This window comes from Budorcas taxicolor, chromosome 1, assembly GCF_023091745.1.
Source record: "Budorcas taxicolor isolate Tak-1 chromosome 1, Takin1.1, whole genome shotgun sequence".
Classification (NCBI taxonomy): Eukaryota; Metazoa; Chordata; class Mammalia; order Artiodactyla; family Bovidae; genus Budorcas; species Budorcas taxicolor.
In genome coordinates this window covers 142,190,961-142,200,654 of record NC_068910.1, presented here as the reverse complement: position 1 = coordinate 142,200,654, position 9,694 = coordinate 142,190,961, and the positions used below count along the sequence as shown (strand labels likewise).

Here is a 9,694-nt window from a genome sequence, read left to right as displayed (position 1 = left end):
GATGTGTGGCAAAACCAATACAATATTTTAAAGTAAAATAATAATAATAAATAAATAAATAAATAAAAAGAAAAAAAAGAAGTTGGTTTTCAAAAGATAAGATATGGGCAGGGGGGAATGTTTGAGGGGCTATGGCACAGCAGGTAACCTGTTAATATTAAATCTGTACTGATTCTGTTGAACTATAAAATAACATACCGCATGTATTTTGGGAACCAAAGTTGGTCAGAATGTCAGACACTATACTGTCAGTTCTAAGAGGCAGTGTCATCCACCTATACAGCTACTTGTCACTCAAGGATAGACCATGCAACCCATTTACATGGTTGATGAAAGCCTGTCTTGATTCAGATTGGTATTAATTCACATGACTGCAGTACCTTCCTAATTAATCTTCTCATCTCCCTCTTGTCCCACCTCCAGTTCATTCTTCACAGACAGGAAAGAATAATAATAATAATAATCATTAATTGGATCACATCACAACTCTGTGTGAAACCTTTCAGAACTGTTTACTTCTTAGAACAAGACCCAAACTCCTTTCCTGGCTTGCTATAATTTGGATCCTGAATATCTCACTCTCCTCTTGTGCCATCTCCCTTGTTCACCCTAGTCTGGTTGCATGTGTTCTTTTGATCACTTTATTCCAATCTCTCTCCCACCTCAGAGTCCTACATATGCTATTTTACCTGGCACATTCCTCCTCCACTTCAACTGATTCACTCCTTGTCACCCAGGTCTCAGCCTAAATGCCAGTTCTTCAGAGGGACCTTTCCCATCCTTTTAATCTAAAGTAGCTCCATATCACTGCTACTCCCTCTCCCTCCCATTATTCATAATTCAGGGTCTTCACTGGCTTCTTTAATGGTGCTTGTCACATTTACATAATTTTATTGATTTACTTGTTTGCTCTCCTTTCCTGAGTTCTGATGGAAGCTAGCCTGTGATACAAAAATCTTCACAGTCTGTGCCCAGTTCTGTCTCTCCAGGCCTTTGCTCTAGACCTCCTTTTCTTCAGTCTTCCTACTCTTTTCTTTCCAGACTTCTAACCAGATAGTCAGGCCATTGCTCACTGCCCGGGTATTTTTTTACATCTATTTATTTCATTATTTCAAGTCATTTCTCCTTTCTTGCAAAGTAAATGACCAGGTTTACTTGTCACAAATTCCACCCTTTAGGAAGCTTTGTCCTCTCTAATGTCTTCAAATCCAATTTTAAATGTGCTGGAAGCAACCACTTGTCCATTTTTGGCCCTCATTCACTTACCCAGCTCATAAATAACATTTTATCGTGAGGAAGAGGAAAGCAGCCCCTGACAGGAACTGGTTGGGCACCACCAGCCAAACCTTGGTATTTCTAGAAGCTGGCCTGGAACTTACATCTATGCCTTGCTATCCTCCTATTAAATACTGACATAGTTTTGCAGAGCATCAATATTGGACAAGGGCTTGCCATGACTGTGATGGATCAAGACAAAATAAGACCAGTCTGTAATCACTTATAAACACTGTAAAAAAAGATGCACATGGTTCAAACCATAAAAAATGACCACACAACCTCTTATCATAGCTGAAATGATTGAGTGTGGCTTCTTTGCCCAAGTATAGCTTTAGCTTCACTTCATTCATCTTGTCTTACAGATAAGCTTTACCAAGATGCCCATTCATAGAACTGTCTCACTTCCTGATATCTTCCAGTACACAGTAAAGTCCCAACCCTTTGAATACTCCCCCAAATCGGGTAACATAAACCCAATTCTACAGTAGGTCCTTTCTAACACTCTCTTACTGAGATACGCCATAGATTCCCACCATCTTGCTGTAACAATAAGTCCTACTTGTGCAGCTACAGGACTCTGTCATCTGTGGCTAAAAAGCACCGACAGTCTCTTTCATCTCCTTCAGCTTGTCTTTGGTACAAAGTCAAGGAGGTTAGCTGGTACAACAACTGTAGTTGGCAGGGGTGTCTGAGCCCCCTGCTCATGCTGCTGACCAAAGGCATGTGTCATGCATGGGCCCAATCTAGGTATACCATTTTCATCTTTTGCTTGACCAATTCTGGGCTGACTCAATGATTTAGAAGAATTGAGACAATCCAGCTGATGTGAAGTTATAGATACATGGCCATTTAGTACCCCATGGTCAAGTACTCTGTGACCATCAAGACCTGGTAACACATCAGGAGCTGTTAGGTTGGTACAAAAGTAATTGAGGTTTTGCACTGTTGAACTTTGCCATCTGATATTAGGATGCATTCTTAAATCAATGTAGTTATGCACCTTTTTAATGCATTTAATGTACATTTCTAGCTTTATGTTTTTTTCTAAACATTACTTGCTATTAATTTTGTATTTATTTTAGACTATAGAAATGATGTTAGACAAAAGCATATTCAAGTAGTTCTTTTATTCAAGTTCAAAATGGGTTGTATTTGGCCCAGGAACTGCTAACAAAAGTGTAGTGCAGAGTCGATTCAAGAAGTTTTGCAAAGGAGACAAGAACCTTGAAGATGAGCAACATAGTGATTTGCCATCAGAAGTTGACAATGACCAATTGACAGGATCATCACAGCTGATCCTTTTACAATTACAAGTGAAGTTGCTGAAGAACTCAACATTGAACATTTCATGATGGTTCAGCATTTGAAGCAAATTGGAAAGGTGAAAAAGCTCAATAAGTGGATGCCTCATGAGGGGACCAAAAATCCAAAAATACATCATTTTGAAGTGTCATCTTCTTTCCGTCTATGCAGTAACAGTGAATCATTTCTTGATCATATTATGCATGCAATGAAAAAGTAGATTTTATACAACAACCAGCGGTGACCAATTTAGCAGCTGGACTGAGAAGAAGTTCCAAAGCACTTCCCAAAGCCAAATTTGAAATTTAAAAAAAAAAAAAAAAGGGTCATGATCACTAGTTGGTGCTCCGCTTCCCATCTGATCCACTACAGCTCTCTGAATCTTGGCAAAACTATTACATCTTAGAAGTATACTCAGCAAATCAATTAGATGTACCAAAACCTGCAAGGCCTGAAGCCAGCATTGGTCAACAGAAATGGCCCAATATTGCTTCACAACAACCCCTGACTGCGCTTTGCCCAACCAACACTTCAAAAGTGGAATGAATTGGGCTACAAACTTTTGCCTCATCTAACATACTCACTCAACCTCTCAATAACTGACTACCACTTCAAGCATCTCGACAACTTTTTGCAGGGAAAATACTTCCACAATCAGCAGGAGGCAGAAAATGCTTTCCAAGAGTTTGTCAAATCTCAAAGCAAAGATTTTTACCCTACAGGAGTGAGCAGACTTATTTCTCATTGGCAAAAATGTGTTGATTGCAATGATTCCTATTTTGATTAATAAAGATTTGTTTGAGTCTAGTTATAATGATATAAAACTCATGGTCCAAAATGGCAATTACTTATGTACCAACCTAAATATTTTACCCAAAGATATATTATTTTATCTAGAACATCAAGGTTTGCATTGTGATTCTCGCACTGGGGCTTGCCATAACCTCCGCACTGCATATTTTTCCAATAGACACCTGAACTCTTCCATGTTACCCAATATATGGGCCAGATCACTATTCCTACTGATGGGACATATTTCCTCCAAAACCCCAAAAGAGCTATCAGACTTCCATGCTTCCTTCTTTGTGACAGGGAATGTAAGATGCAGCACTTTCTTTTTGGAAGGCCTATTTTGGCAAACTCCTGACCACTAGATCCCTAAAACTTCACTGAAAGTATCAGGATTCTGAATCTTTGTAGGGCTCCTCCCTGTGCCCTGGAGTACATGTAACTTATCAAGTTTTCCAGCAAGGCCATCTCTTGTTTGTCCTGCCTGATCTACACAATGTTATTGATGTAAAGCACCCATGTGATCTTCTGTGGGTTGATCAGGCAGCCCAGATAACTTCATTCTATAATACAACAAATAGCAGAGTCAACATAGCCCTGAGGCAAAACTACAAATGAATATTTTTGTATATCCCATGTAAATGTGACCTATTATCTTCCTTTTTAATCAGAATGGAGAAGAATGCATTTACCAAATCAATAACTGTGTATCATATACTTAAGAAGTTGTTAATCTCTTTTAGTACAGATATCACCTCTGGCTTAGCATTGCAATCAGGGCTATTACTTAACTGAGCTTTCAATAATCTAAGTCTGCATATCCCATCTGAGTTCTGCAGGGACCACGTTGATAAATCAGAGTTGTGATCAGGATATTCCTTCAACTTCTGTTCCATTCCTTAAGCTATTTATTGAGGTTATTAATTACTATCCTTCCTGGAATGTGATACTTTTTATGTACTCCTGAGGCTAAATGAAGTAGAGGGCAGTTTCAGAGGTTTCTACTTGAACTTTCCCATTCTGATAGTTCTGATTCCACAAGATACATATTCACTGTGAGTATTATTCTGTCAAGTATATTCATTTCAATCACTTGATGACTGGAAAAGTGGCCACTAGATGTGTCTCCAGATTCATTGATTCATTGGACTCACTTATACAATGGTTTCATTATCAGATGGATTTGAACCAGAATTCCATTTATTACCGGATTGTGTGAGCTTCCACATCAACAGGTTACCCTGCTTATGACTTAAGGTCTCTGGGTATTGATGTCAGCTCAGATCTCCTGTACCCAGGTCAATAGCTGTGGGCGAGACTGTCTGTACAATTTGCAAGGTCCAGTACTAATGAAAATGTGGGGCCACTTGTTTAAAAATTTCAAGAGAGTGATGGTACAGTCTTAAACCAAGTTATAAAGCCTTCCAAACAGAACACGCCCTTGTGGCCGGTCCTGCCTCTAGGTCTCTTCAGGGGAGCCTGAAGGTATTGTCCTGGTATATGCATGTCAGAGTATTAGATGCTTCTGTTTCCCAGGATCCAACAGCTCTTCAGTTAACGGATTCTAGATGTAAAAATTAGCTCAGGTCTCCACAAATCAAGTAAGAGGCTCTGACTTTGACCATCTATTGACCATTTCCACAACTCCCTTCAGGCCAATCCCCATTGGCCACACCTCCAACCTTTCTGGTCATTGTGGTACATATGATCTCCTAGAATCTGACAATGGAGAACCGTCATCTGAACTCTATTACCTGGTGGTGAATGGACATCATTGCTCTGAATATCATTGATCCCACTGAGTTCCCTAATCCCTTCCATCATATGAGAACACAAAGAGAAGTCTGTAACCCAGAAGACAGCCCTTCCATAACCATAATGGGACCCTGATCTCAAACTTCCAGGTTCCAGAATTGTAAGAAATAAATGTATATCTTTCATAAACCATCCAGTCTGTGGTACTTTGTTGTAACCATCTTAACTAAGACAAAAAGTCTACAGAACCAACTACAAGAGGCATCCACTTAATGTCTCCAGTCCACATTTCAGGGTCTCAGGTATTTCCAATCAGCCTTGATCAACCATTTAAATGTCTCTTGAGCTCTGCATTCAGGAAACTAAGATGATGGCATCTTGTTCCATCACTTCATGGCAAATAGATGGGGAAACAATGGAAACAGTGACAGACTTTATATTGGGGGTTTCCAAAATCACTGCAGATGGTGACTGCCACCATGAAATTAAAAGATATTTGCTCCTTGGAAGAAAAGTTATGAACAACCTAGATAGCATATTCAAAAGCAGAGACATTACTTTGCCAACAAAGGTCTGTTAAGTCAAAGCTATGGTTTTTCCAGTAGTCATGTGTGGATGTGAGAGTTGGACTGTGAAGAAAGCTGAGCGCCAAAGAATTGATGCTTTTGAACTGTGGTGTTGGAGAAGACTCCTGAGCATCCCTTGGACAGCAAAGAGATCCAATCATTTCATTCTAAAGGAAAGCAATCCTGAATATTCATTGGAAAGACTGATGCTAAAGTTGAAACTCCAATACTTTGGCCACCTGATGTGAAGAGCTGACTCATGGGAAAGACCCTGATGCTGGTAAAGATTGAAGGCGGGAGGAAAAGGGGACAACAGAGAATGAGATGGTTGGATGGCATCACTAACTCAACGGACCTGAGCTTGAGCATGCTCTGGGGGTTGGTGATGGACAGGTAAGCCTGGTGTGCTGCAGTCAACGGGGTTGCAAAGGACCCGACTGAGTGACTGGACTGAACTGAACTCTGTGACTTGATCAGGGAGCTTATCTTTGTTTGTTTTTGCAAAGAGGTCCTCACCTCTTCGTAAGCTATCTAAGAGGCAATCTGATTCTCATACTAAGCCTTTAACTGCTTGTTAAGAGCCCTTCAGCTGAATCTGAAGCTGAAGCTCCAATTCTTTGACCACCTGATGAGAAGAACTGACTCATTGCAAAAGACCCTGATGCTGGGAAAGATTGAAGGCAGGAGGAGAAGGGGACGATAGAGAATGAGATGGTTGGATGGAATCATCAACTCAATGGACATGAGTTTGAGCAAGATCCAGGAGCTGCTGATAGACCAGGAAGCCTGGCATGCTCCAGTCCATGTGGTCACAAAGAGTTGGATATGACTGAGTGACTGAACTGACTGAAGAGCCCTTAGTTTCTCAATATCTCTCTGTAGCATGTCAGTTCAACCTAACAGTAACCATACAACACACTTCCTTGTATGAATTGTTTTCCTTATCTTCCTAACAGCCTGAATCTTAGAATCTGCAAGTCTTCCCCTAAAATGCATATTTTCCCAAGTAAACATTGAAGAATCTATAGCAATTGGGCCTCCATTTTGGAGCAGAAACAATCCCCACTCCACATAACTCTGACGCCATCCTGCTTGCTTGATATGTTGAGTGAGTCAGTTCTAAACACCTAGCTTCTATCTGCATTCTTGAACCATGCTTAGGACCACTTGTGTCACTCTGTGTTCTGTGAGAAACAGTGCTGGTCCTGGCAAAACGGACCTCAAGACGGAATTGGATGTGCAAAAGATGGACTAGGAAGAGTGCTGTGAGAGGATAAAGATGAGAAAACAGAAGGGGGTTATGTCAGAGGGTAATAGATGGGGAAACAGTAGAAACAGTGTCAGACTTTATTTTTTGGGGCTCCAAAATCACTGCAGGTGGTGACTGCAGCCATGAAATTAAAAGACGCTTACTCCTTGGAAGAAAAGTTATGACCAACCTAGATAGTATATTCAAAAGCAGAGACATTACTTTGCTGACTAAGGTCCATTTAATCAAGGCTATGGTTTTTCCTGTGGTCATGTATGGATGTGAGAGTTGGACTGTGAAGAAGGCTGAGTGCCGAAGAATCGATGCTTTTGAACTGTGGTGTTGGAGAAGACTCTTGAGAGTCCCTTGGACTGCAAGGAGATCCAACCAGTCCATTCTGAAGGAGATCAACCCTGGGATTTCTTTGGAAGGAATGATGCTAAAGCTGAAGCTCCAGTACTTTGGCCACCTCATGCAAAGAGTTGACTCATTGGAAAACACTCTGATGCTGGGAAGGATTAGGGGCAGGAGGAGAAGGGGACGATCCAGGATGAGATGGCTGGATGGCATCACGGACTTGATGGATGTGAGTCTGAGTGAGCTCCAGGAGATGGTGATGTATAGGGAGGCCTGGCGTGCTGCGATTCATGGGGTCGCAAAGAGTCGGACACGACTGAGCGACTGAACTGAACTGAAATGAATACAAACATTTTCTGATGAAGAGAAGAAAATAAAAAGAATTCAGCGGAGTTTCAGACCAAAGTGCATTTTTGAGATAGGTTTAGTCAGGTCAATGAGGTACTCTTGAGTCAAAGTCACCCATTGAAGGTGTCCTATGTGTTGACAGGATGGCGCTGGTTTTGTAGCCCCACTAGATTCAGTCCTCTGCTGGGAGGAGGCTGGATGTACATTGGCCTCAGTGACGAAGGAATAAGGATGGAAGGGCAGCAGCTGTGACTGTCAGTCAATGATGTGCTCTACATTAGAAGGGCTGAGCTGTGTATTTCCATGACCACCATGATCTGCCTCAAAAATGTCTCACAAAAGCCTTTTCTTCCCCCTCCTAAGCCAATGGTTGGCAATGGACAGAATTCTTTGTGAAACACTGAACCCTGACCTGGTAACCATGGGCCACATTCTTCCACTCTCATCCAACCAACCCATGTGAACTGTTTGAGCTCCATTCAACCTCTAATGTCACACTTCAGGTATATTTCAAATCAGAGCAATCATTTATTTCCCATTTCTTAGCAGAAGTTCTTCACATAGAAACAAATCCATCAGAAAATTGAGACATATTCTTTGGCATCTATTTCCATTCAGTTCAGTCAGTCAGTCGTGTCCGACTCTTTGCAATCCCATGAATCGCAGCACGCCAGGCCTCCCTGACCATCACCAACTCCTGGAGTTCACTCAAACTCATGTGCATCGAGTCGGTGATGTCATCCAGCCATCTTATCCTCTGTCGTCCCCTTCTCCTCCTGCCCCCAATCCCTCCCAGAATCAGAGTCTTTTCCAATGAGTCAGCTCTTTGCATGAGGTGGCCAAAGTACTGGAGTTTCAGCTTTAGCATTAGTCCTTGCAATGAACACCCAGGACTGATCTCCTTCAGAATGGACTGGTTGGATCTCCTTGCAGTTCAAGGGACTCTCAAGAGTCTTCTCCAACACCACAGTTCAAAAGCATCAATTCTTTGGTGCTCAGCTTTCTTGACAGTCCAACTCTCACATCCATACATGACCACTGGAAAAACCATAGCCTTGACTAGATGGACCTTTGTTGGCAAAGTAATGTCTCTGCTTTTGAATATACTATCTAGGTTGGTCATAACTTTCCTTCCAAGGAGTAAGCGTCTTTTAATTTCATGGCTGCAGTCACCATCTGCAGTGATTTTGGAGCCCAAAAAAATAAAGTCTGACACTGTTTCCACTGTTTCCCCATCTATTTCCCATGAAGTGATGGGACCAGATGCCATGATCTTCATTTTCTGAATGTTGCGCTTTAAGCCAACTTTTTCACTCTCCACTTTCACTTTCATCAAGAGGCTTTTTAGTTCCTCTTCACTTTCTGCCATAAGGGTGGTATCATCTGCATATCTGAGGTTATTGATATTTCTCCCAGCAATCTTGATTCCAGCTTGTGCTTCTTCTAGCCCAGCGTTTCTCATGATGTACTCTGCATATAAGTTAAATAAGCAGGGAATTTTTGTCATCCTCTTATTATGGGCACCTTCCAGAGACAAATTCTACATAAAGGTATTTTAATGGTCATTTCTCACAAATTTTTATTTTACACATTTAGTATGAAAATGAAGCATTTTTACTGCACAAAATCCAAAAATTACAAAAATGTATTGGAGCAGGAAAATATTTTCTTCACTCTATAATCTCATCTACTCATAAATACTGTTAAGAGTGTATTAACTTCCTTTCCCTTGTTTCACTTTTGTGATAGTGTCCATATAAATTTTCCACATGGTAAGAATACACTGCCTATGTTGTTTTATTTCTTACATTAGCAAGGTTTTTAAATTTACTTTTAAAATAATTTTGCCTTGTTTTTTTGCCTTATCAGATAGAAAATAAGCAAATTAGAGAATGTTGTCTAATACTTTTTGTATATAATTATCATGTATATACTAATATACATTTATTGTTGTTGTTCAGTTGCTAAGTCATGTCCGACTGTATGTGACCTCGTGAAATGCAGCATGTCAGGCTTCCCTGTTCTTTGTTATCTCCCGGAGTTTGCTCAA

The 9,694-nt window shown here is 40.8% G+C and overlaps 1 pseudogene; it reads left to right on the top strand.

Moving 5' to 3' along the window:
* Window positions 1-2,432: 2,432 nt before the first annotated feature.
* Window positions 2,433-3,367, top strand: LOC128052646 (histone-lysine N-methyltransferase SETMAR-like; annotated as a pseudogene).
* The last annotated feature ends 6,327 nt before the right edge of the window (window positions 3,368-9,694 follow it).